This window comes from Mus caroli, chromosome 13 (genome assembly GCF_900094665.2).
Source record: "Mus caroli chromosome 13, CAROLI_EIJ_v1.1, whole genome shotgun sequence".
NCBI classification, from domain to species: Eukaryota; Metazoa; Chordata; class Mammalia; order Rodentia; family Muridae; genus Mus; species Mus caroli.
Genome location: NC_034582.1, coordinates 63,585,603 through 63,610,983, shown reverse-complemented (window position 1 = coordinate 63,610,983; position 25,381 = coordinate 63,585,603). Strand labels below are relative to the sequence as shown.

Here is a 25,381-nt window from a genome sequence, read left to right as displayed (position 1 = left end):
TGTCAGGATGCTGCAGAAGTCCTTGGAGTCTATCAGTTCACTTCTGTTTCACAAAATCCCTGGGGCATAGAAAGGGTGACATCCAGCTGTCAGGTGGCACCCGGGGGTCGATTCTCTACTTGACATTCTCACTGTGTGAACTTCCCTCTCACTTCAAATGCGGCTCACTTTCTGACTGTGCAATGGTCATAGCTTCTTTGGATGAGGGTCTATTTTCCCTGCCCCACAGATCTTCCCTGAGCTGAGTCACCTGCTAAAGTCCTGGGTTTTGAGGAAATGGTCACTTTGGTGAGACCCAGGCATGCTAGTTTCCCCAAAAGAGTTCAGATAACCTGTGATGGAAGTCCTGTGCCCTGCCCCCCACATCTGTTTCATTCTCTTTGGAAGTGTTCACTATAGTATTTTGATGGTCAGGTCTATGACAAATCACCAAGAATATCTAACTGGTACCAGAAATCGTGGGAAATTCTAGAATGTACTGTATGTAGGAACTGAAAGGCTAGGCTTTAAGCATGTAAAATTTCCCAGTAGCCATTCAATTGCAATCTCTGACTTCATTTCCCTCCTCTCATTTAGCAAACTGTTCATTAAGACATTTACCAGAAGTGCTCTCACTGCAGAAGTGGGGCGTGTTTGTCAAGCATCTTTCCTGTGTGCTAAAATAACCACGGAACAGCACACAGACTCCCTTGGTTGTGATCTGTTCTTTTTGCCAGCCACTATAACAAGGCTAAAGGAAGAACCACGAGTCCATGAGTGCTGTTTCAAGCCATTCACTAAAGTAGGTAGAAATGCATTGGCATTCCAGCCAGACACTCAGAGTTCAGTTGACACGTTTGAGCATGTCTACATTAACTCACACCAGTACCCAGCTCCCAGTGCCCAGCACCTAACACACTGCACCCAACACTCAGCTCACATCACCCAGCACACAGCTCACTCCATAGAGGCTATGCCAGCAATACTGAGTCCTCTTTGCTTGGTTCCTCTTGTCTGGTCTCTGACATTGGGATATTAATCGTGGGTCTATTTGGCATTATTCAAGAGCCTTTCAAACACTCAGATGAAGTACTGAGCCCTTTATTAGGACTTTACCAGAGTGCTTTTCAGTCTCTTGTTAAGGCTGGAGTACCAAGTACGGACGTGAGACATGTTCCTGAGGCATCTTTCCTGTGTTCTAAAATATCTGCAGACCAGCACACATGCTCCCTTGGTTGTCATCTCTTCTTTATGGCAGCCACTTAGACAAGGCTAAGGGAAAGAATTGTTCCTCCATGATCACTGGCAGAGGCATTTTCTTTGTCCATTACCAGTGTCTTCGCAAGATTCGCTAACAGTGACCCATGGAGTACTGTCCTCTGAGCCTCAAAGAAAACTCAGCCCAGGCTGGTGGTTTTCTTAGCCCAAAGGATGCAGGCTGGCAGCTCTGTCCACAAGCCTGTTTTGTAGAAAACCATTAAGACAGGCAGCAACAACTTTTCATTATAGCTTATTTATCTCTTTATTCTGTGAATTTCATACACTGAAATATGAGCATATATACTCACCATTTCCCCACTTCAACTCCTCCATATCTCCCCATGTCATGATTACTGTTTTTGATAACCCAGTAAGTCTAGTTTGTGCTGCTCATATATGCATGGATGGATGTAGGGTCCTCCTCTGGAGCATGAGAAACCTACCAGTGGCCACACCTTCAATAAAGAATGATTCTTCTTCCTGCAGCAGCTATCCACTGTTTGTATCTCCTCAGTAAAGAGTGGGGCTGGAGATCTTCTACTCCATCTGTCCTAAGATTTTGGCTGGCTTGGTCTTGTGATGATCTTGTCCAGGTTTCAGTGCTGCTGTGAGGCCATGATTTCAATAGTCCTGCTATGTCCAGAAGACAGCACTTCCCAGCACTCTCGCTGTTACATTTTCCCACTACTCTTTCAAGAGTACATGAAACAGTTTCAAATGATATTGATGCAAAAGATATTTTAAATAATAGTAAATAGATTCCACCAATGATAACAATACTGGTCAATGTCCTTGTGATCTGTTTCCATCCTTGAAACAATGTTTCTTGGGGCTAATCACAGAATAAAACTGCTTTCTACATTTCAGAAGATAGATATACATCTTTGCCTTAGTGGTTTTCATGTGTCCTCTTGGGGTTTTGATTTTGTTTCCCTGCTTTCCCCTCCTCCCTCACTTCCCAATTCTCTGCTAATGTGGTGCTGTTGCTTAGTGCTGCATATTCTAGTTAGTCACTCTGTCACTGAGTAACACTCTCCAGGCCTAGGTCTTTTGTTTCTAGGTAAGAGCTTTATGTTTTATTGGCCAATATGATCTTGTATGGTGTTGGTTTCCTCAGGGCATTTTATTGAGTGTGGAGCATTGAGACCCTCTTCTCTCTTCTCTACTCTTGTGACTTCCTTTCCATCTCTCTACCATCTCACTATCACTTCTCTCTCTCTCTCTCTCTCTCTCTCTCTCTCTCTCTCTCTCTCTCTCTCTCTCTCTCACACACACACACACACACAGAAAGAGAATATTATATGTGTCACAGAATATTATATGTGTGGATTTTAGGATCCACAAATGAGAGAAAGCACATGATATTTGACGTTGAACCTGAAGTGTTTGTTTAACTCTGGGTATAACTCTTTCTCTACCAGTGACATGATTTCACCTTCTGAGTCATGTTGCATCCCTTTGACTAACCCTTTAGAATAAGAAAGACTGTCTCTGCAACACTCCTCTCTGATTTCTGTACTTCCAAAAGGATTTTAACATTTCTTATTTTTATTCCCTACAACTAAAGGTGACAACTAATGTCTGTGGAACCTGTTTCGCTTTTCTTCTTTATCTATGGATGATGCTGGGATATCTTTCATGAGCTGGTCCTCACTTTACAATTTGTGCTCTGTATATTTTTGAGCTTCTTCAATAATAGGAGCATGATGTCGAGATTAGCTCTGAAGATTGATGCTGAGGCTAGGCAGCATAGAAACCCAAACTCCTTTGTTCTTATTTCCAGTATTTTCCAATTGTCACAGTAATCTTTGTTCTATTGAAGTTTGTTGTGAGTAATTATACAACTGCATGATTTCTATAGTTATTTAATATAGCCCATCTCACTAAAAACCTCTCAGATTACTGTATCATACTACAGAACCACAAGGAACAATATGATCTCCATCTGACCGAAAAGAAATCAGGGGTGCAGAGTTTGGATGGAGAAGAGCATTTGTGCACATATGTCTCTCTTGCTGTCTTTCTTCTTTAAAAGAAGTGGTTTCCTTTCTTGTAAGCACCTATTCCATTACATTCCTCTAAGGAGAATATTCTGGATTTGAGTTTTCAGGATTTGTAATCTAGTTTTAGGAATAGCTCATGTTTTATCCATTTGTTCTTTACTGTGCTAAGAGATGAGAGCTCAGAATCAATGTACTTTTTCTTTTTTCTTTTTTTTAAGATTTATTTATGTTATATATGAGTGTACACTGTCACTGTCTTTGGACACACCAGAAGACTGCATTAGATCCCATTACAGATGGTTGTGAGCCACCACGTGATTGCTGGGAATTGAACTCAGGGCCTCTGGAAGAGCAGTCGGTGTTCTTAACCCCTGAGATATCTCTCCAGCCAATGTCCCTTTTCTTTATTGCTGTGGCCCCCAGAATCATTTATATCAGGCCCACAGGCTCCCATACCAGCACACCATCTCTCTTTATAACCTATTTACTTGTATCCATCTCAGGCTCTGCTCTTTGACTCTCTCCTCACTCAGACTGAGGATAATTAGTGACAGATCTGCATCTTCACTGGCCTCTAATGACATCAATTTAGGAGAAAGTTGAAAGACTGGACATACTGTTACCCTCAAGCTTGGAACAATAATTAGTGTTCATAGTTTGTTCTTACAAAGGAAAACGTCATCTCTTGGGTGATAACAAGTTTCTCATCTGAGGTCCCTGTCTCCTTCCCTGGGATGTCAATGGTTTCCCTGTAGCATTTCTTGTATTATAAAACGACCTCACTGGGGGTGCATGACCATGGCTTTGCATCATGAAAGTTTTGAGAGAACTCATCGATAAAAAGGCTGGTGTTTTGTGCTGATGGTGCCAAAACTAGATTTTCCTCTTTATTAAGATGAACCGGAGAGCGCTTGCCTCCTATCTGAACAGCATGTAACGGTCGAGGTGAACTCTTAACTAAGACGATTCAACTAGCATATCTGTGAGAACATGTCTTGCTCTTTTTGACTGCTCAATTCCCTTTGTGTATTTGTAAGAGATACTTTTTCTCAACCAAAATTTGATGTGTCAGGCATGAATCTAATTTACCATCTCTAGGCTACTCACCGCTTTTCAATGAAACTTCAGTAATACGATGTGCAGTGTATCTAGGTTGACATTCTGTCTAGTAGAGTCAGGACTATTGCAAAACTTTGACCCTAGAAGATTACTAAAGTTAAGGGGTTATCTTGCACCGGTTAAGAATAAAGTCCATCAGGGTGTAGAATGAGAGTGAATTATGAGGCGGCTGGTCACATTTCATCTATAGGGCGCAAAAAGAGACAGAGACACAGGTCACATTTCATCTATAGGGCGCAAAAGAGACAGAGACACAAGTATGAAGAAATGTTGATTCTCAGTGCCTTCTTGTTTTCATTCAGTCCAGAACCAAAGCATAATGCATGACTCTCTTGTTTTTAAGGACATTGATGCAGGAAAACCCGATAGGCTTCTAGTAGTGAACAAGTACAGCAAACATAGCTACACTATGTGAATTACATGTCATGCATACTCACTGACAAGGGCAAAACCCATACTGGCTTATGTAGTTCCTATATGACTCTGGTCAAGATAGAAAGGAACCTGCCAGATTTAATCTACATTTCTCTTTTTATGTTGTCCTTCAAAAGTGTGCAGCTCCTAGTCATTGTGGGCACAGTGCTTTAATACATCACAGCTGGGATCTGGTTGGAAATGTGACCTTACCAGGAAAAGCTGGAACGAAAAGGTGAAGTGGAAAACATATATATATATCCTCTACGGTGACCAACACATTAAATGGCCATAACAAGTCATTCCCCTGAACACTTTTTTTTCCATAAAACCAGTGAGGTTGACCTAGAAACTTTCTAAGGTCTCTTAATCATTTCTAAGATTATGATGGTTTCATAGGTAATTTCTTGTTAAAATGTTTTTTTCTCGTCAAACTGTAGTGAACTTTCACATAGTTGATGACACATAGCTACCTAAATTGATATTTAACTCTGAACAAATGCAGGTGGTTAACAGTGTCAGGCTCCTTGAAGTCACCTGGTGATGGGCCTTTTCATAGGGCATAGGAATCACACTGCATACCTCCAGGAGACACTTTCTCATCAATGGCAACATGGTATCATTCTGTAAGCTTGTTGTGGGAAACAGTTTAACAAAGCTTTCCTACCTTAGCTTTGAATGCTTTCCTGCAGTCTAGACTTTCATGAGACCAGGAAAGAAATGGGGCATTCTGTCCTGACTCAGGGGAATGCAAAGGATACTTGCTAGATTAGTCGGACCTAGGTAGAGATATTTGAAAGTGATATAAGGGAAGAAGAACCATAGAAGGAAGTAGAAGAGAAACAGAAGACATAGAAGGATAATTCATAGCCTTGTAAGGTAAGGGCTGTCCAAGATGTAATCAAGAGCAAAGCCAAAGGGAAGCAAAATACAAGAGGACACCACACACTCAAGAGTCTCACTCTAGAATGTGCCACCCAGAAACTTCCCTTTAAGCTTTGAGAAATTTGCCACAACTCAAGTACAAAATTATTGTAATCAAGTTTCTTAAGAATGTAAGACCCTATTGATTTTGCTTGAAACATTGGTGGGGACCAGGCACTTATCTCAGAGCTTTCTCCGCATTTCCTTATTATTAATTCCTAGGCTTCAGGTTTTCAGAACTGTAGAAAGTCTCCTTGTCCATGAGTTGTTCAAGACATAGGCCTTGCTAAGATGTCACAGGAGGTTTGTTATAAAAGTCACAATGTAACTTAAACGTAAATTTACTTAGATGCTCCTTAACCTATAGTAGGGCTGCATCTCTCTCTCTCTCTCTCTCTCTCTCTCTCTCTCTCTCTCTCTCTCTTTGCTTTTTGAGACAGGGTTTCTCTGTGTAGGACTGCATCTCAATGAACCTATCATAAGCTGAATATATTATATGCCCATGGTGCGCAAGCCACAGCTGGCCTACTGAGCACCACAGCTCAGCATCACGAGACACTGTTCAACAGCATTGGTCCCCATCACCACAGCCAGAGCTGCAACTCACTGCTGCTACCTTGTATCATCTTGCCTGCTTGGAAGAACACCCAACATCAAAATTCAATGTGCTGCTTCTACTGAATTCTTTCAAACCATGTAAAGTCAAGACATCCTAAGTAGAAGACATTTTGGACTATATGAATTCATTGTTTGTAAGGGGTACCCAGGTGAAACACAACTGATGGCATGCCATCATGGAACACTTCATAGGGATTCGTTCAGAGAAACATTGTGGGGATGCTTGATTTGCTGTATGGGCATCACAAAGTTGTTTTGCAGAAATCTCCAGAGGCTCCTCTGATCTCCAGGCATCTCTTTGTGATGTGACTGACATCAAAGAGATGTGGGAAATGTACCCATGAGGTTGCTGCTGTGAAACACAGGATACCTCCTGTTTTTCTTGGTTTGTTTGGTTGGTTGTTGTTGTTTTGTTTGGCTTGTTTTGGTTTTTGCTGTTGGCAGGCAGTTTTTAAATAAGTAGAAGGCATACACCATAAATTAACAAAAAAGTATAAGGTCTGAGGATATGACACAAGAGGTATCTGGGGATCAATTTTAGACCCAGCCGTACCCATCTTCCCAATATTTGGCAGAAATACCAGGACTATGGAAACTGTGTCCCAAGTGATAATCTGGATCCAATGGTTTATATGGAGGCAGTAACCTCAGATAAGACATCTCTGTATCAAAGACTCCCCCAAATCAAAGACCTGGTCTTTGTTCAGAGGGGGCTAGTTCTGGTGCAGCCATGACTCAGCAGAGAAAGCCCAGAGGGTCCTGGACCTGAAGAAGCAGTATCTGGGGATAGATACTCAATAAATCCAAAGAAATTAAGTTTCTAGCAGAGAAAGATAGAGGGAGAGAGAAGTGGTCCCCACACAGCCAGAAAAGACCCAGGCCACTGGCTGGGCTCTCAACTTCTTCTGGGTTTCGGCACTATCTGATAAATTAATTCTCTGCCCACTAAAATGAGCTAATTCAAGCCAAATTAAGTTATATTAAATGCAGGTTTATTGGGAAGCTGCTTTCCTACAAGTTCACTAGCCTCAGGGAAGGATTCCAGGGAAGTCACCATGGGAAGGGACAGAGAAGAGAAGAGAAGAGAAGAGAAGAGAAGAGAAGAGAAGAGAAGAGAAGAGAAGAGAAGAGAAGAGAAGAGAAGAGAAGAGAGAAGNAGAGAAGAGAAGAGAAGAGAAGAGAAGAGAAGAGAAGAGAAGAGAAGAGAAGAGAAGAGAAGAGAAGAGAAGAGAAGAGAAGAGAGAAGGGAAGGGGAGGGGGAAGGGAGGGGGAAGGGAGGGGAGGAAGAAGGGGAGGGGAGGGGAGGAAGAGAGAGAAAGAGGGAGAGAGAGGGAGTAAGTATGCACATAGAGAGATGAGGAGAGAGGGAGGGAGGAGGAAGAGGAAGAGAAGAGTAGGGAGACCAAAATATCTAGATTATATAGGGAAGAGCCTCTGGGGGAAGTTTAGGGTTAGGGGCAGGGTATGCAAGGTAGGAACTGCGGGATGCTGGGAGAACCTGATGGCCAGGTCCACTTTGGTATGTAAAATATGCATCTCAGCCTCATTTCTCAGGGTCTGAAACCAAATAGTAATGAATATCTAATTCAGTAGCATAGTCATTCATTGTCAAGCGGGTTGACTATTTCATGTGCTGTAGTGGAGCATGCTGCGATATAGCAGCATAGGGCGTCTCTTTTCAAATTAGCATCACCACAAACTGTATCATGGAACTTACGAGGCCACACATCTCCAGGAGACAGGGAGGTTCAGCTTCACGGTAATTGTACGAAACCACCCTGTTGTAGTCCATGGCTGGCAGAAATGCTGTCAGCTGCACACACAGTATAGGACACACCGGGCTGAGCTATCCACATACAATCATGCTGTACCCGTGACTTTCCGTTGATATCACATTGGGGTGACAAGCTGGTCAAACCTAGCTTAGACCTTCCAGTGTACGCCACCATTGAATCACAAGAGAGGTGTGAGACTCTGAAGTTCTAAATAAGTTCTAAGAGATGTTTGCAAACTGTCAGCTTCTAAGAGTGTTTGCTGTTCTGTTTTGTTCTGTTTTAAGGTGGAAGGATCACACGTCTGACAGTAAGGGATGAAATCACACATTGTTGTTACAATGAAATACAGTGATGTAAATGTGTCAAAGAGATGACATTTGAGAAACAGGCATTTGCAGCATTTTATGGAAGTGTGTCGCAAAATGATGGCAACATGATAGCTCCATCTTTGCAGTGGAAACCCTGCATAGAAACACAAACTATGGGAGGTGGCATGTCAAAGCTCCTAACTGGGTTATTTAGGGCTATTGATAATATAGGTGACCTTTAATATTTTCCTTTAAATTATCTGTGAGCTTTCTATAATTTAACTGTACAGTGCTACAAAAATCATGTAATTTGTTAATGTCTAAGACATAACAGCTATAATTTAGTAAAGGTGGTTTTGGAATGTGAAGCCCCTTCCCTTCATGTATCAGTTAATTTACCTTTTACATTGTTGAGCTAATTGGTTGGCTTTTAAGCAGTCATTGTCAAACTAATTGTTTGGTTTAATATTATAAAAAAAATACTTCTAAAATTAGGTCTTTCAGAGTCAAGCTAATAGATTTTCTGTGTCTCTGTCTACCTTTGAAAAGGCCATTTGTTTGACTTTATTTTTAAGTGTTTCTGTTTGAGATGTTTTTTAGTTAGCATAAAAATTAATGCATATCATTATGATATTTTCATATGAATATATCATTTATAACATTGAAAGAGATACTAAATTAGTATTACAATTTTGGGTCGATTAAAGGCTTAAAATGTGGTTTTACAATGAAATATGTGCCATGTATCCTCTTCACTAGGATATTCTTGCCCAACACCAGTGGTTTAAAAAAAAAAGATAATTTATTATAAACAATCCAGCCAATTGGGAACCAGAATCAAACTGTTTAAATCGTGCTACCTCTGAACAGTACTATCGGCTTTTCAATACTAAAGAAATGATCTTATTAGTGAGTGTGTGCACCTATGTGTAGGAGGGATGATTTAGAAAACAACTGTAATCGTTTTCTACTTTCTAAAGCAACAGGAAGTATTATTCAGAATGAAATATTTTGAAACATGCCCCTGGGTATGGTGTTCTTGGTCTTTGACTTCATTACCAGAAATCCATGTGTTTGTGCACATGCCTCCCAGCTTCTGCCCCACCCCCAGAGTGAAGGCAAAATGTTTTCTTTCTGGCTCACTGTGCTACATACAGGCCCTCCCAGGAGGGGGGCGGCAGTAACAGAGCTGTCACAGGGCTGTCACAGATGGTTCTGTACTAAATCCGCAGCCTCAGTTTATGACTCCTTGGGGGAGGAATGAGGCTGGCTGGAGAGCACTCATGGACTGCAGAGATGCTCCTGAGGTTAGCTGGCTGAAGCCAGCACATTAATAACAGGCTGTAGATGCCCTGCTCACCTCAGCACACACACACACACACACACACACACACACACCACACACACTCAGAGAGAGAGAGAGAGAGAGAGAGAGAGAGAGGGAGGGAGGGAGGGAGAGGGAGAGAGCTTTTGGCTTTTTTGGGTTGGCCACTGAAATCAACAGAATAGCCTAGTGCTAATGGTGAAGAAAAATGGGATTTCAAAATTATCATAGCTTGTGTTATAGCTCATGTTAGACTCTGCGAGCTGTCCTTTCCGAGTACTTGCTGAGCATCAGAGTCAGATACTGTACAAAGTAACGTGCTTCAATATGTTAGTTCGTTTTCAATGCTCAAAGCTGCCTTTCTCTTACTGCGCCGAGCACAGATACAGAACCTTAAGCAAGTTATTAAAGGTTGTGGGGCTTATACATGGAGACAGAAACTAAACACTTTCATCAATGCCCTCCTCTAACATCATTAAGAGTTCCTGACTAAGGTATTTATTCTAGACACATCCTCAGATGTTAAACAAACCTGATTGATAAGGAAAGCAAGCAACTTATTTAAAGTTGACAGAGACGTTTTCAGAAAATTTAAATGAAAATTCACCAAGAGAATTTATCTTTATTGGGAAGATAACTTTTAATGTTGTGGAAATTCTGTGTGTGTGTGTGTGTGTGTACTTGTGCATGTGTTTGTGTGTGTTAATGAAGCAATTTTAATGTATTCGGTGCCAAATTCCTTTCTCATTAATTTATGTTCAATGCTATTTTATGTCCATGAGTTGTGATGGAGAATTGGATAGTTATTCTATTTCTGAAAAAACATTTGCTATTATCAATCAGACTCAGCGGGTCAGATAAATAGGATTATTAAATAATTCCAGTGAAAGAGAAGAGGCTTCTATGAAGAGGTAACATCTTGATCACAACTTGTTCCAACCTGCAGGCTTAGAACTAATAAAATAAAGGAGTGTCCTATCAGATACAGGATCCCAAAACAAGAGCACAGAGTGTGAAGCTGCTTTGCATCCTGGGAGCGCCTTCAAGACTGAATGATTGAATCCTGAGTTTGCAATATTCTAAATACAATTACACCGTCTGCCAACTTTGCAGTTGTCATGCATACATGCCTCTTGGTAATCATGAAGCCCAGATCAGATTTTTCTAAAATTACTGGTGGTTTGCACTCAGGGAATAGCTGGTGGTGGGTGTGGCACTGTGAGTCTGGGAGCAGCAGCTGGCAATGTTGAAACTGTTGCTTGAGTCACAGCTCCAGGTATCAAGAGAAGCTTTGGAGAGAGTGGCCTTAAGATGTCACAGACTTGCTGTTTGTGTGGCTGCTTTCTTATAGCTGCCATCTGAATAAAATAATAATAAGTAAAATAAGATAGGAGGAGATGTTCAGCTGTGAGAGCTTGTACCTGGCTCCAGCAGCAGGGCACAGCACAGCAAAGTGTTTGCAAACAATGACAAGCTCTCCTTGTGGAGAAGGGCAGAAGAGAAAGGAGGAGAAGAGCAAGCATTTTGCTGTCCTTACCCACTGTTGTCCCCTTTGGAGCTGCTGTGGAATGACACTAGAACTGTGCCTATCTCTAGGAGAAGGTATCATTCTTAGTCCCCAGGGAGCTCCCTACAGGGGTCTGGAGACCAAGAAAGCAGACTGGAAACTCCTTGCTATGCATTTTGCCAGCTTTGTGAAATCTATGGATATAGCATTCATAGACTGGAAGCTGTACCCAGCAGCTGACGGAAACAATTGCAGAGACCTTCAGCCAAACATTGGGCAGAGTTCAGAGACTACATAAGAGTTGGCATCTGCAATAGTGTCTGGGTTTGGTGGTTGTTTATGGGATGGATACCCAGGTGGGGCAGTCTCTGGATGGTCATTCCTTCAGTCTCTGCTCCGAACTTTGTCTCTGTAACTTCTTCCATGGGTACTTTGTTCCCCCTTCCAAGAAGGAGCCTGATAAAGCTGTCTCCTGAGAGGCTCTGCCAAGTGCCTGGCAAATACAGAAGTGGATGCTCACAGTCATCTATTGGACAGAGCACAGGGTCCCCAATGAAATAGCTAGAGAAAGTACCCAAGGAGCTGAAGGGGTTTGCAGCCATATAGGAGAAAAAACAATATGAACTAACCAGTACCCCCCAGAGCTCCCTGGGACTAAACCACCAATCAAAGAAAACACATGGAGAGACTCATGTCTCTAACTGCATATGTAGTAGTTAGAGGCATCGGTCATCAATGAGAGGAGAGGCCCTTGGTCTTGTGAAGGTTCTATGCCCCATTATAGGGGAGTGCCTAGGCCAGGAAGAGGGAGTGGGTAGGTTGGGGAGCAGGGGGAGGAGGGAGGGGATGAGGAATTTTCAGAGAGGAAAATAGGAAAGGGGATAACATTTGAAATGTAAATAAAGAAAAGATCTAATAAAAACAAAAAGAAATGCAAACAGACAGACAGACACACACAAACACACACACACACACACACACACACACAAGAGTTGGGACAAAGATTGAGGGTCCAGAAGGAGATAGGAACTCCACAGTAAGACCAACAGAGTCAACTGACCTGGATCTCTGAGGGTTGTCAGAGACTGAACAACAAACCAAAGAGAGCAGACATGGAGTGGACCTAGGCATATGTGGAGCTTGGTCTTCCTTTGGGTCCCCCAGCAATTGGAGCAGGGCCTGTCCCTAAAGCTGTTGCTTTTCTGTGGAATCAGTTCCCCTAGCTGGGCTGCCTTGTCTGGCCTCAGTGGGAGAGCATGCTCCTAGCTCTGCAGTAACTTGATATGTCAGGAAGGGGGCATACCCAGGGGACCTTGCATCCTCTCAGAGCAGAACGGGATGGAGGATAAGGAAAGGTCTGTGTGAGGGGGGACCAGAAAGGGGGCAGCAACTGAGATGTGAAGTAAATATATAAATTAGTGGAAAAAATTAACAATGCCACATTTTTAAATTAAAAAATAATAAAATATTAAAATGAGAAAAGAGAAAATGCACAAAGGGAGAAAACACTTAACATGTTTTATTTCTTAAAATATACTTTGAGAGGCTACATTTTGAATTTTCAACAAGAGTCCGTGCAATGTGGCTGTGAACACACACAGTGCCAGGGGCTGTGTTGATATGATGCCAAAGGCCGCACCGAACCTGGAGCCTTGAATGTGTTTCCGGTGCTTTTCTTACTCAGAACATTTGCAGAAATGAATCACTGAGCTATTCCTACTGTAAATAGTTTTGTGGTTTTTTTATCCTCACCTTTTCCCCCTAGTCTAAAAAGTGTCTTCTATGGGCTTCCATTTACTCTCTGGTTATTTTTAAAGGAGAAATTGTTTTCTTTGGCAAGTCTTTGTTTGCATGCATGCTTTTCATTTGAGGTACTTTTGCAATACATTGGCTGCGTGTTCATCTGGTTTCTCCGTAGTGAGCAAATGTTTTGTAATTGGGGGCATTTTATTTCAAGAGCTTCCTTTTGTCTGGCACTACAGTGGGATGCATGTTAAAGCTGGTAGACCCCTCTCATTACCGCTTTCCACGTATAAACAGTCAGTGTGACAAGCTCTTCCTGTAACAGGCCTGGTAAACATCTGCAAATATGTAGTGGAAGGTCTTCCTCCCTGTGGTCTGAGGCCACCTGCCGTGAGCCTGCTGTCATTATGATGTCACCCATTAGGCTCTCACATTTGAATAGTTGGCTTCCAGCTGCTGGTGCTGGTTGAAAAGATGCTGTGACCCTGAATAGGTAGAGCCTCATTGGAAAACTGGGTCTCTGAGAGGCAGGGCTTGGCAGCTCTGCCTCAGTTCCTCATCTCTCTGTTTCCCGGATGTGGGTGTGGTTTCTCCCCACAACAGGAACATCAGGATGATTTGTACCTGTTCTGCCTGTTGCTATGTCTTCCTGGCCATGTAGACAGTATCCCTTTAGAACTATAAGACAAATGAAACCCCAAAACAGCCTGTCCTAGGCTCCCCTGAGAGGTGGGAACAAAGTCGGGTAGATTTGAATGTACAGATTCTAGTGCAGTTGCTTCAGAGCACACACAAAGAGTTCCAGCAATGGGCGCATCATCATCAAACTGGAATAGACCATGATAAAGAGAAACTCTCCAAGACAGGTACCGGGAATAACACCACAGGCAGCCGTGACAGCAGGCACCTCCGAAAACCATCTAAATCCAGAGGGCATGGGAGCCTGATCTTGTAAATCTTCTCAATGATAAACACACATTAGACCGTAAATCTGAATCCATCAACAGCATCCATCATGACTGAAGGCAAATGAAGGTCTTCTCCAAAGGAGAGCTGAGACATTTGTCACTAGGAGGTACTTCAAGGGAAGGGACAGGGCAGGATCCCTTTCAGCTGACTTAAAGTGATGGAGATGTGGGTGGCCAGGAATGAGGATGATTGCTGGAAATTACAAATATGCTCATAATTACTTTAATCCTGCTTTAGTTAAAACATACATATGGGCTGTCTGTTGGTGAATTTTTAATGATTGTCATGTAATGCACATGATAGAGAAGTGTCTAGTGTACATATAGTATACAGTGCCTTGCCTGAGACTCATACCACATCATAGTGCATATTCATGCCACGTCATCTTTGAAAAGCTAGTGATACCTCTTGTCACTGCTGCCTCAAAATCCTAGTGAAGGGTGCACAGAGGTAAAGCATGATATGGATTGAAATGGTATTCAAATATAATTGGCTGAAGGAGAAAGTCTGGAAAAAGCAACACACACATACATTAAATATTGAATATTAGTTTTATACCCAACTATATTAACAATTATGTAAAATGCTAAAGAAATAAATACCTAAGTATTTAAAGCTAAATATAAAAACCTAAAATGCTGGTTGTATCAGGGTTGGGAACATCCATGCCACAGTCATATGCAATTTAAAAAATCCCTTTAAACATGAAGGTGTTCTGGTTAGAATATCAGTGAAAATTATAGCCAGGGGCTTTCAGTGGTTCTACTAATATCAGTGGCCATGTGGAGAGACTGCTCAGTACAAAATAACTTCATGATTGTGTGGTGGGGCATTCATCACTGACCCAACAGCCCTGGCTGTGGGGATTTATCTTCACGTAGGGTTTGCTGTGTAACTCAGGCTGGCTTGGAAACCATGATCCTCCTGCTTCTGTGTTCTGAGTGCTGCCAGGATTACAGAAGAATGTCATCATACCTGGCTACCAAGTCCTTGAAATTATCCCGATCAGGAGACATAGCGAGATCTACCTTTCTCGAACCAGGTCAGAAAAAGAAAATAGAAAAGAAGACATCCCTGCTTGGTCCATGGGATCAGCTAACTCAGTTATTAGACTGGGTTATGGTGAGAGAGATAAGCAAATGTGATTCTAATAAGCAAAGTCTTTTGGCAAATAAAATCTACCAGTATGCACACCAGAAACATCGATCTTAGCCATGTTTAGTTTCTCCTTTACATGTAGAATTTAGTATTTGCAACTTAAACAATTTTGTTCCCCACTTACAGAATAGGAGAGCAAATGTATATGGATATTGTAGAAACTGAGAATTTGTCACAATTCAACTTCTACTGTTGACTCCTTTTTTTTTTCTTTCTTTTTTTCTTTTTCTTTTTTCTTTTTTTTCAAGATAGGGTTTCTCGGTATAGCCTTGGCTGTCCTGGAACTCACTTTGTAGACCATGCTGGCCTCGAACTCAGAAATCTGCCTCCCAAGTGCTGGGATTAAAGGCGTGTGCCACCATACCCGGCTGCTGTTGACTCTTAATAAACCCAGCAATTTAGAACAAGCCTGTTTTAAATGGGCGAAAGGCGTGTATGGCACTCTAACATTATGCTCTGTAGCCACATTTTAATCACTTTCCCTCTGAAGTCTAGAAAAGGGCACTTCTATTTCATTTATCTGCAGAGCTTGCAAGTGAAATGAGCCGGAAAAAAAATGGCATCAAATGTGAAAAGGAAGAAACAAACTTTTTCATGGCTACACTGTTTCTGTATGGATTCCAAGGGTCTGCATAGAATGTGAGCAGAGTTTGTGCCACAAACCCAGGAGTGGAAAAGCTGCTGAATTTGATACATTATCGCAAGAAAATTTGACAGGTGGAGATCTAATGGCTTCCTTTTCGTCAAAAAATAAAATATTTAAGAAAATTAAATCACAAGCCAGATTTCTACATTTGACATTACATAGTAGCTAAAAGGCATTTGATGAAAGACCAAAGAAATGTACATTCAATATAATTGGCATAAATGAAACTCACAATTATTAAGATGGAAATTTCCTCAAAGTCATTGCACATATTCAATTAAGCTCACAGGTAAATGCGATAGATTATTTTATAGGATTATATGATCTGATTATTGTTTTTACAGAAAGGCAAAGGCCTTGGGATAGTCTGAATAATCGTGTGAAGGCAGATCACAGTTAAACTCCTTGCTTGGTTAGCTTTAGTAACCAGGACAAGGTGCAGTGTATTGATCTGTAAAAAGTACTTTGAAATGGATTAAAAATAAAATGGATTGGTAGGTAGGTGAACAGACAAAAATACCTGCAATAAAGTAAGTACCAATTTGCTACTGTTGTGACTAATCCTGGAGAGATATAAGCAAATGCATTTCCCCCAAGAGCACCAGTAATATACCAAAAAATGATTGCACTCAAGTCTTGCCCAGTGACCCAGTGAGCTTTAAAAGCATAAATGGCTGGTTATTTATAGGATCTCAAAGTCAACGGTGTCACTTGAAACCCTGCCCCCAACCCCCAGCATGGATGATGTAACAGAAGCTCCTTGGTTCTCACCAAAGAGCTTGCAGACAGCTCATTGGAGAACACTCTCGATCAGCACTGTTACCACTGCTATAGCCATGCGGAAGAGCCTTATTAAGAAGATGTGTGAATATCTCATGTACATTTTGTGGGAGTTAAATCAGTTAAAACAAGAATGACTCTGAAGTGCCCTTGGCCCTTCTCACTCTGTGTTGGAAGCATCTACATGTATGCAGCTATTGTTCTTGGGTGAGGCTGGCAAGCATGGTCTGGGTGGGAAGATACAGAAACAACCTGGGGTAACCTATGTACCCCTAGCCTCTGTGCTTTATCTCCTAAGATCAACCAACCAGCTCTGTGACCTAGAGGGTGCCCTGCTTTACAGTAGGCTCTAAGAAATTGGGTGACATGACTTTGAGTTCTTTGCCCTGTGCATAGACCTTTAAGTTGTTTCTCTATGATCCATTTTACACATAAGTTAATGAAGTCACTGGATCTTTCCTCTTCATCCTCAGGGAACTCATTCTATCAAAAGAAATGAAAAGTATGTTCTTGGTGGACCTCAAACATACAGGTGTATTACTTGGGGGGAGGCTCTGTGGTGAACGGAAGGTGATCTACTAGTCGTGGCCGTTAGCAGATATGCTAAACCCACAGGTGCCAAGGAGAGCAAGCAACTTTAAATGCCTGTGATTCTTCCTGCCCTCCAGTAAGTTTGTCTTTATTAACATTCTGTGAGCTGAGAACCCACAACTTTCCTTGTCAAAGATTCATATTTCTTGGTTTGAATTATTTTCAAAGCAACCAGAACCAAAACAACATTGTCTTTTGATAACACTAAACAGGGGTGCTTTATGTCTTAAACTCACAGCTGTTTTGTGTTTATTATCATGGAGTCTTCGACTTTTCTTGTAGAGCCTAAATATTATTCACTTCATTGTTTCCTTAACATCCGCCTTGCGTTTGATTAACTGCTGGGAAGAGCACTGGATGCAAATGCAGACTTTCTATACAGTGCACGAAGACACAGCTGTCCTTAGGAAAGAAAAAATGATGTGCGTGAGTGTAGGTTGGTTATAAATAAATAAATAAATAAATAAATAAATAAACTTGCCCACTCTAATCATTTAGCTGAACATTTTCCTCTGTATTGTATATAACTGCTAGATGCAATAGTAAGTTTATTTAGAAAGAAAAATAACATTATGATTTTACCTGTTTGATTTTTGAGACCAATCCATATTGTACATTTGGATTAATTCATGAGAAGTTCAAAGAAAGGGTTTGGAGAGGGAAGAAAATCCTATTTAGGTTTTGCAAACCATTGATACAAAATAGCTTTTTGTGAAGTACTGATGCAAAGAGTGCAGCCAGAATAATGAAGTTTAAAAAGAGTGGTTTTAGGTCTCAACATTGACTGCCAGCCCACCCTTTCTGTCCCTGTCCCTGGGCTCATGTGCCCTCCCTTGCTTCCTGGCTTCCCAGGCTCTCCCCATCCCAGCAATACATCTGTGCAGACTATTCCTGATCAATTTATGAATTCTGGCAAACATGATGGAAAGAGAATGTACAGTTAATTAAATTCTGTCATGCTGTGGAAGTGTTCATTTTAGAAAAGAAGGCTAGCTAATAGAGCTCACACAGGCCAGGGAACTTGAGTGTTTACCTTCCCTGCGTATGTGTTCAGGGAGTGAGGAGACTTCCCTTAAATTATCCAGGCATGCAGTGGTGGTGGTGAATCCCAGGGGCCCCCACCTGCTCAGAGGAGAAGGGCAGCGGGGATGGAGAAAGGATCATAGGAGGGGGTGACCAGGAGGAGGGCAGTGAGTGGGATGTAAAGTAAAAAGTGAAAAAAAATAATAAATTAAATTAAAAAAAATTTACCCAGGCATGTGTATGGTGCTCTGCATGCAGAACTGCCAGAGAAAAGCCTGACACCAGTGGGCCTGTAAGTCTATAGACTGATGGGTGATGTGTTATCTCACTGTGAAATTATGGCAAAACTTTACCCATGCATGGGCAGAAGAGCAGATTCTGTGTCTCTCCGTCCACATATCCATCTGTTGATTTCTCTCTCTGCAGAGGTCTGTCTCCAGATAGCACCCACGCCTTTATCCACCCATGGAGACTTTTTATACTTTAACCTCTGCGTGGGAATTTGCTTCAGATGTCGGATGATGCAAGGACTTTTTGCACAGTTTCATCCAACTCTAAATGTTGTTTACTGAATACCCTTCATGTTCTTGCTGACTGATAGGATCCCAATATCTTTATTACTTATACGCCTCACTTGCCCTAAGAAAAGTAGGAGAAATTTAGAGGAAAGTAATTCCTCCCTCAGGGTGTATATAATACCATATTACTGAGTGAAAATTGTGTCACAGCTGGGCCAGCATTTTGCCAAATTCATCTGTAAGATTGACACACTCGACTAATAAATATCTCACTGATCTCTTTTTGGTAATTTAATAAAATTAATTCGAAATATTTTTGATAACAACAACAAAACAATACCTAAGAAAACATAGCATCATTGGGAACGAATACACAGCTGAGCATTGTGATATGCACTCACAGTATCTGCTCTCTGAGGGAATGAAACCATCCAGGACAGTACAGCACAGCACCTGGAGACTGCCAGGATTGACAAGGCTTCTTGAACAGAATTGCCTATGGTGAGATACAAGAGATTGTCCTCTTTGTGGGTCTCATGAGTATTTTCTTTCAACCATAATTTACAACATGTCTGTCCTAGTTAGGGTTTGTATTCCTGCACAAAACATCATGACCAAGAAGCAAGCTGGGAAGGAAAGGGTTTACTCATCTTACACTTCCACATTGCTGTTCATCATCAAAGGAAGTCAGGACAGGAACTCACACAGGGCAGGAACTTGGAGGCAGGAACTGATGCAGAGGCCATGGAGGGATGCTGCTCACTGACTTGCTTCCCCTAACTTGCTCAGCTTGCTTTCTTACAAAACCCAGGACTACTAGCCCAGGAATGGCACCACCCACAAAGGGCCCTTCCACCTTGATCACTAACTGAGAAAATGCCTTACAGCTGGATCTTATGGAGGCATTTCCTCAAAGGAGGCTCCTTTCTCTGTGATAACTCCAGCTTATGTCATGTTGACACACAAAACCAGCCAGTACAATGTCATTCTTCAGGAGCCATCCCCTGCCCCAGAGCTTGTTCCTTAAGTGAGACTCTCTGTGTTATAAGCCCCAGGATTACATTTGTCTCTAACTCTGGGTGAAAATTGAAAGTGGACACAACCATACCTGGCATTTGGACATGTTCTAAGGATTGAACTAAGGCCTTCATGCTTGTGTGGCAAAGCTTATACTGACTAAGATTTCTACCAAGACCCTTTATAACTGATACTAAATCACCTTGTGACTCTATAGGTGGCACAGTCAGCTGACACAGACACGGCTGCTTTTGGGAGCCTGAGCACCACAGCCACACAGATGTTTAGACTCCATCAACTGAAGCGAAAATCAAAAATGTGAAAAGCTGTAGGAAACTGTTAGAAGGCAATAAGTAACTCGAGAGTCACTGTTCTTCAACAAAGTACAAAGGACAAGAGGGAATCATGATGGAAGCTAAGCTTGGAGCGCTTGCTGAGATGGTAGCCTGTGGCGACTGTTAATTGATATTGGGAGTCTTTCAGTTCTGTCATTTATTTTAATCACTCAGGCCATGCACCAGTGAGCACTGTAAGTTAAACGCACAGTGCTGAGAAACTAGATCACGTTTAAATTGTGCCCAACTGAAGATCCTATTTTTAAAAATAGCTACAGTATATATTCTAGGAGCCTTGTATTCTTTTATCGCAAAGGTATATTTAATCATCCATGTTGCTTGTTTCTGCAGTCAAACAAGTGGTGGTTTATAAAGATTTTCCTCTATGTTGGCAATTTAGTGGTTAAAATATTATTGCCTGATTTTGATGATCAGAAAAGGCAAAACAGTACACAGAAGCATTTGTTAAAGGATGTTGTACAATGTAACGAAACTATCAGAAGCGAGAGCAGGATGGCACAATCAGGCAGCCTGGAGAGGTCGGCAATACAAATGTAGCTGAATTTGTGACTGAAACAAAGAAGGAATTCTTTTTGTTTCTGAGCACTAAAATCATTTGCTAGTTTACCTTGGTCATTTGTGTATTTGCCCCCTTCTTTTGTTGTTCATTTCTGTTATTTTTATTATTTTTCCCTTTCATCATCCAAAAATAACATCAAAACTGAAAAACAAAGGGGCTTTTTTTTTTTTAGATTTGTGTGTGTGTGTGTGTGTGTGTATGTGTGTGTGTTTGTCTATCTGTCTGACTGTCTGTCTCTCTCTCACACACACTCAAAGTAAGAAACTGGGGGTGGGGGGAGAGGGAGTGGGAGAGAGATAGATTGTATATTACTTTTTCTTTGCTGGTTCTTAGAATTTAACTCAGGATCAAATGCTAGGCAACCCTGCTGCCACCGAGCCAATTCACATCCCCCACTTCATTTTTAGTAAGTGTTTCAAGAATATTTATCTAAACTTATGAGTTACTTTTCTGTGATTAAACACCATGCCCAAGGCATCTCACAGAAGGAAGGACTTATTTGTACTCATGGGTCCAGAGGGACTGGAGTCCATCATGGTGTGAAGATAGGTAGCCACAGGTTGACCGTGGCTGCATCAGCAAGCTGAGAACTCACATCTTGAACTACAAACACACAGCAGAAGGAATAGATTTGAAGTAGGATACGGCCTTAAATTCTCAAAGTCCACCAGCAACTGACATACTTACACCAGCAAGGCCAAGCCTCCTAACACTCCAAACAGGACCAGCATCTGGGGACCATTGTTCAAGTGCATGAGCCTGCGGGACACTTTGCTGCTGTTTACAGTGGCTCTCTCCTACTCAGTATGAAGTCTCAGTTCTCAGCGATGGCTTTTTCCTCTGTTCTCTCTTCCTCTATGCTTCAGCCTTCTTTCAAAAGCCCTCATGCTCTGGTATTACAAGATGCTACCTAGGTTTCACTGACAAGTTTTCATCTGGAATCGTGTTCAGTCTTACAGAAGCAGGCTTGAAGAATGACTGCTTCCAAGAGGAAGATGCGTCATCTGGTAAATAAAAACCAACATCATTCAGTAAGAAAATAACTACTGTTATTATTGGTGAGAATCAATAAGCCAATAGAAGTTTAGGTTCAAGCATGAGAAGAGGTCTCAAAACTTAAGCAAAGATAAAATATGATTTTTTATTGTTTTAGTTTTGTTCATTTTCAAGAGAAAGACAGAAAGACAGAAAGAGAAAGAAAGAAAGAAAGAAAGAAAGAAAGAGAGAGAGAGAGAGAAAGAAAGAAAGAAAATGAACATGAATTTTGGTGGATAGGGATGTGGAGTATATAAGAAGAATTGGTGGAGTGAAAATATGTTCAAAATATATGTATGAAAAGAAAGAAAGAAACAGTATCTGACAAAATGCATAAGGAAATGGAACTCCTAACAGGGATACAGAGCCCTAGCCTTCTGGTCTTCTCTGACTTAACACGCAGATACCAGGTCTGTCAGCATGATGGGGAGCTTCACCTAGAATTCAGGGGGTGGGGGGAATAATGATATAGAAAATGAAAAATCTTAGAAACTTACAAAAATCCAGAAAAATAAGTAAAATTGTAAGGAGAGATTGCTTATATATTATTAAAGCTAAAGTTGGTTTTGATGCAGCAGCAATGCACAGATCAGTAAGCACAACAAAGGTGCCACCAGAAAACACACAGAACAAAAATCCTGATCGTGGGAAGGCTTCAGAATAAAGTTGAGCAAAAATTCTAGACTTCATCTTGGCCTAGACTGTGGAGAAAAATCTTAATCGAGTAGAACATTGAATGGGGTGAGGTCAATGGGCGATGACAAGTGCCAGTGATAAAATCACTAAATAGTGGGAGCAGGGCTTCTTTCCTTCAGAAACCAACGCTTAACACCGTCTAGAATTCCTCCAGCGTGGTGGGGTGGCAATGTTATGTAAGACAGAGCACAGATCTTGAAGTTTTGTTTTTCCATTTCCTTGCTGTTGTTGACTCCAGCCCTCTGCATAGGGAAATAGCACCCGCATGGGTTGGGATTTGAGGGGGCAGACTTAGGGACCTGAGGCAGCCCCCGGAACATATGGGATAGCAGTGAGGACAGCTGCCCAGTCTCCCAGGGAGAAGCACCCTGACTTATTTATTGCATTGTATCACATAAATGTTTTCCTTGCCTGGGAATCATAAACTCAACGGCTTTTATTCAAACATACAAAAAAGTACTAACTCTCATCAGCAACCCACTCTTTATATCATACAGGAAGCATCTATGCATTGTAGCAAGATTTAGGTAGCTCAGAAGATAACAGGGAAGGGTGCAATGGAGTTGAGTCTTGTAACTGCACACAGTGTGTGGTCTCCAGGGAAAGAACTACCACCAAAGAAACCTAGGAGGAGGAACAATAGAACCAAGAGGTGTTGTCGGCCTTAATGTCCCAATGGTTCCTGGAGGCTTAGGATGCAAAAGCTATTGCTTCTGCACCTATCACCTTGTGGGGAGGACCTCTAAGTGGTCATTAGTTTGATAAATGATGAATGTACATCAAAAAAAAAAAAAAACCCTATGAGCTGAATCAGTGATGTTTGTGTTTAAATGGTTAACACAGTCATTAAGAGGTGTTGAGTTCATTGCATTTGGTTTTTGTTTGGTCTTTTTTAAAAAGTGCTGATATTAGAGATATGTTATAAAATGTTCAGAACGCAGTAGCATTCCCTTCTGCAATTTCTCGGATACTTTAGAATGTGGCCGAATGATACTTCTCACTAGCAGAATGTTTCTGAGCACTTTCATTTTCAGCCAGAAGAAATTTCTCCCTGTGTGAGTTCAGCAGAAATGATTTCATGATTTCAGTATGATGTGGGAATCTAGCTCATGCACAGAAACTGTGTCAACAGAATGAAGTTGTCCCATGGGAGTTTCCGCTGAGTGTGTTACTGGCTTGCCTTTGGCCAGGCTCACTCATGCATGGAGGATAGAGTCTTTTGCTGCTGGCCCAATGAGCAAGTACGGTGCCATCTCTCTCCTTCCTGATCTGGTATCGCAGCAATTTGTGTTACAAACATGAGTGGAGTTCAGGGGAAAGAGAAGGATAGGATGAAGGCCAAAAGGTAGATGAATACATGCATGCATACATGCATACATACATACATACATACATACATACATACATACATACATACATGAGTAGTAGAAACTCATTGAGGAGCAGAACCAAAATGCCCTTCTTATACCCACAGATACATGCATCCAAGTTATCCATTGAAGATACCAGGTTGTATTAACCCAACAGGCTTTTTCTCAAAGACAGAGAGAACAAGCAGTTCATCTCATGATGCAGCTCTGACTTTAGGACCTTTGCACTGTGGAGGAGGTAGGGAATGGTTACTGGCTTGAATGTAAATCTATACAGCATTGATGGTAAAGAGTATTGTTATCTAGCAATTAACCATTAAAGACATTCCTGACAGTGTTTTCTGAGGATCTCAGATCTAAAGGAAGGCAGTATCCACAGCAAGAGTTCTGAGTATGTATATTAGCAAGGAAGACAGTGTGCAGAAGAGAAAAGTAGGCCAAGAGATTGGAGAGGTGGTTTTGGTACAGTGGGAAGGACATTGACTTTTGTCTGCATTGGATGGAGCAGATTCTTGGCCATCATTGTTGATGAATGATAAGGTCTCTCTTTTGATTGGTCCCTTTCACTGCCTACAGTGCTATAAGAAAGAAAAGGCAGATTCCCAAGATGGGCTTTGAGATCATTATGGTTAAAGTTGAGATGTGTCAGCAGAAGCTTAGACCCAGGTTTTAGTGATCAACATGGTACGAGGTGTTCTCTGTGGGGTGGGCACCAAAGGCTGAACTGTGTAGATTTTCCAGAAGACAGACATGGAGAGTGAGAAGCTCAGACTGTGCATAGGACTCCCAAGTATGGAGGGATAGTGTGCAGATGGGCACCAGGTCACTCTCTGGATGAACAGTTGAGACATCCCACATTGTAAGCAACTGAACTGTTAAAACTCTGGGTTTATAATAACAAGGCTCACTGTTTTCCCTGGATGCTACAATTTTCCCAAGTAGCCAGGGATGCTTGTGTAACTCTCTGCATGGTGGCTCCTTTGCACATAATAGTACTTAATTAACTGACTTAATAATAAGCTTATATGCTCGCTGTCAGTTTGTACCCAACTGGAAACATAAATTTGGACAAAGGCAAAGGATTTGTCTGTCTTGTCTTCAATAAAGGGTTTGGAGAATAAATGGTCAAATAAACAAGATTTCACCAACACACAGATGTTTCTATATTGGGGAAGCATTCATCTCAAAGACATGATTTTAAATTATTAAATAAAATGACCCAAGACTTTTACATAAAGAGCTATTTCCTTTACCTTCTTAGACCAGTATTATGAACTTTATTTCAGAGCAAGAAGGACTGTGTCCTCGGAAGAGTCTATCCTCAAGTCTGGTTCCAACGGATAGAATCCAGAGCCTACTTCTAAATGCTATCTGTGTGTGTGGCTCTAAGCCAATTATTTAGGACACGGACATATCATTTTAAATTAGTTTGCCTTCCTCTACCCTTCCTTTTAATCTGTTTTCGTTGTCCTTCAAGGCAGAGTGATTTGCAAGGAATAGTGCTTTTATTCATTATCTAATTATAATTGTTCCATCTAATGAGTGCATTGCGGCAGGCATCCAAACACCTGGCCACACCTCCATGCCAGCTCTGTGAAGTGAAGTGGGAGGAAAAGAACAAACAGCCACAGCCATGGTACACAGAGAGAGAGCAGGCCCAAAGCAGCAAAACTTAAAAAAAAAAAAAAA

General features: G+C 41.5%; 1 protein-coding gene across 1 annotated transcript in view; it reads left to right on the top strand.

The window, feature by feature from the left end:
* Adcy2 (adenylate cyclase 2) overlaps window positions 1–25,381 on the top strand; it is a 389,152-nt gene that overhangs the window by 153,960 nt on the left and 209,811 nt on the right. The window lies entirely within an intron of this gene.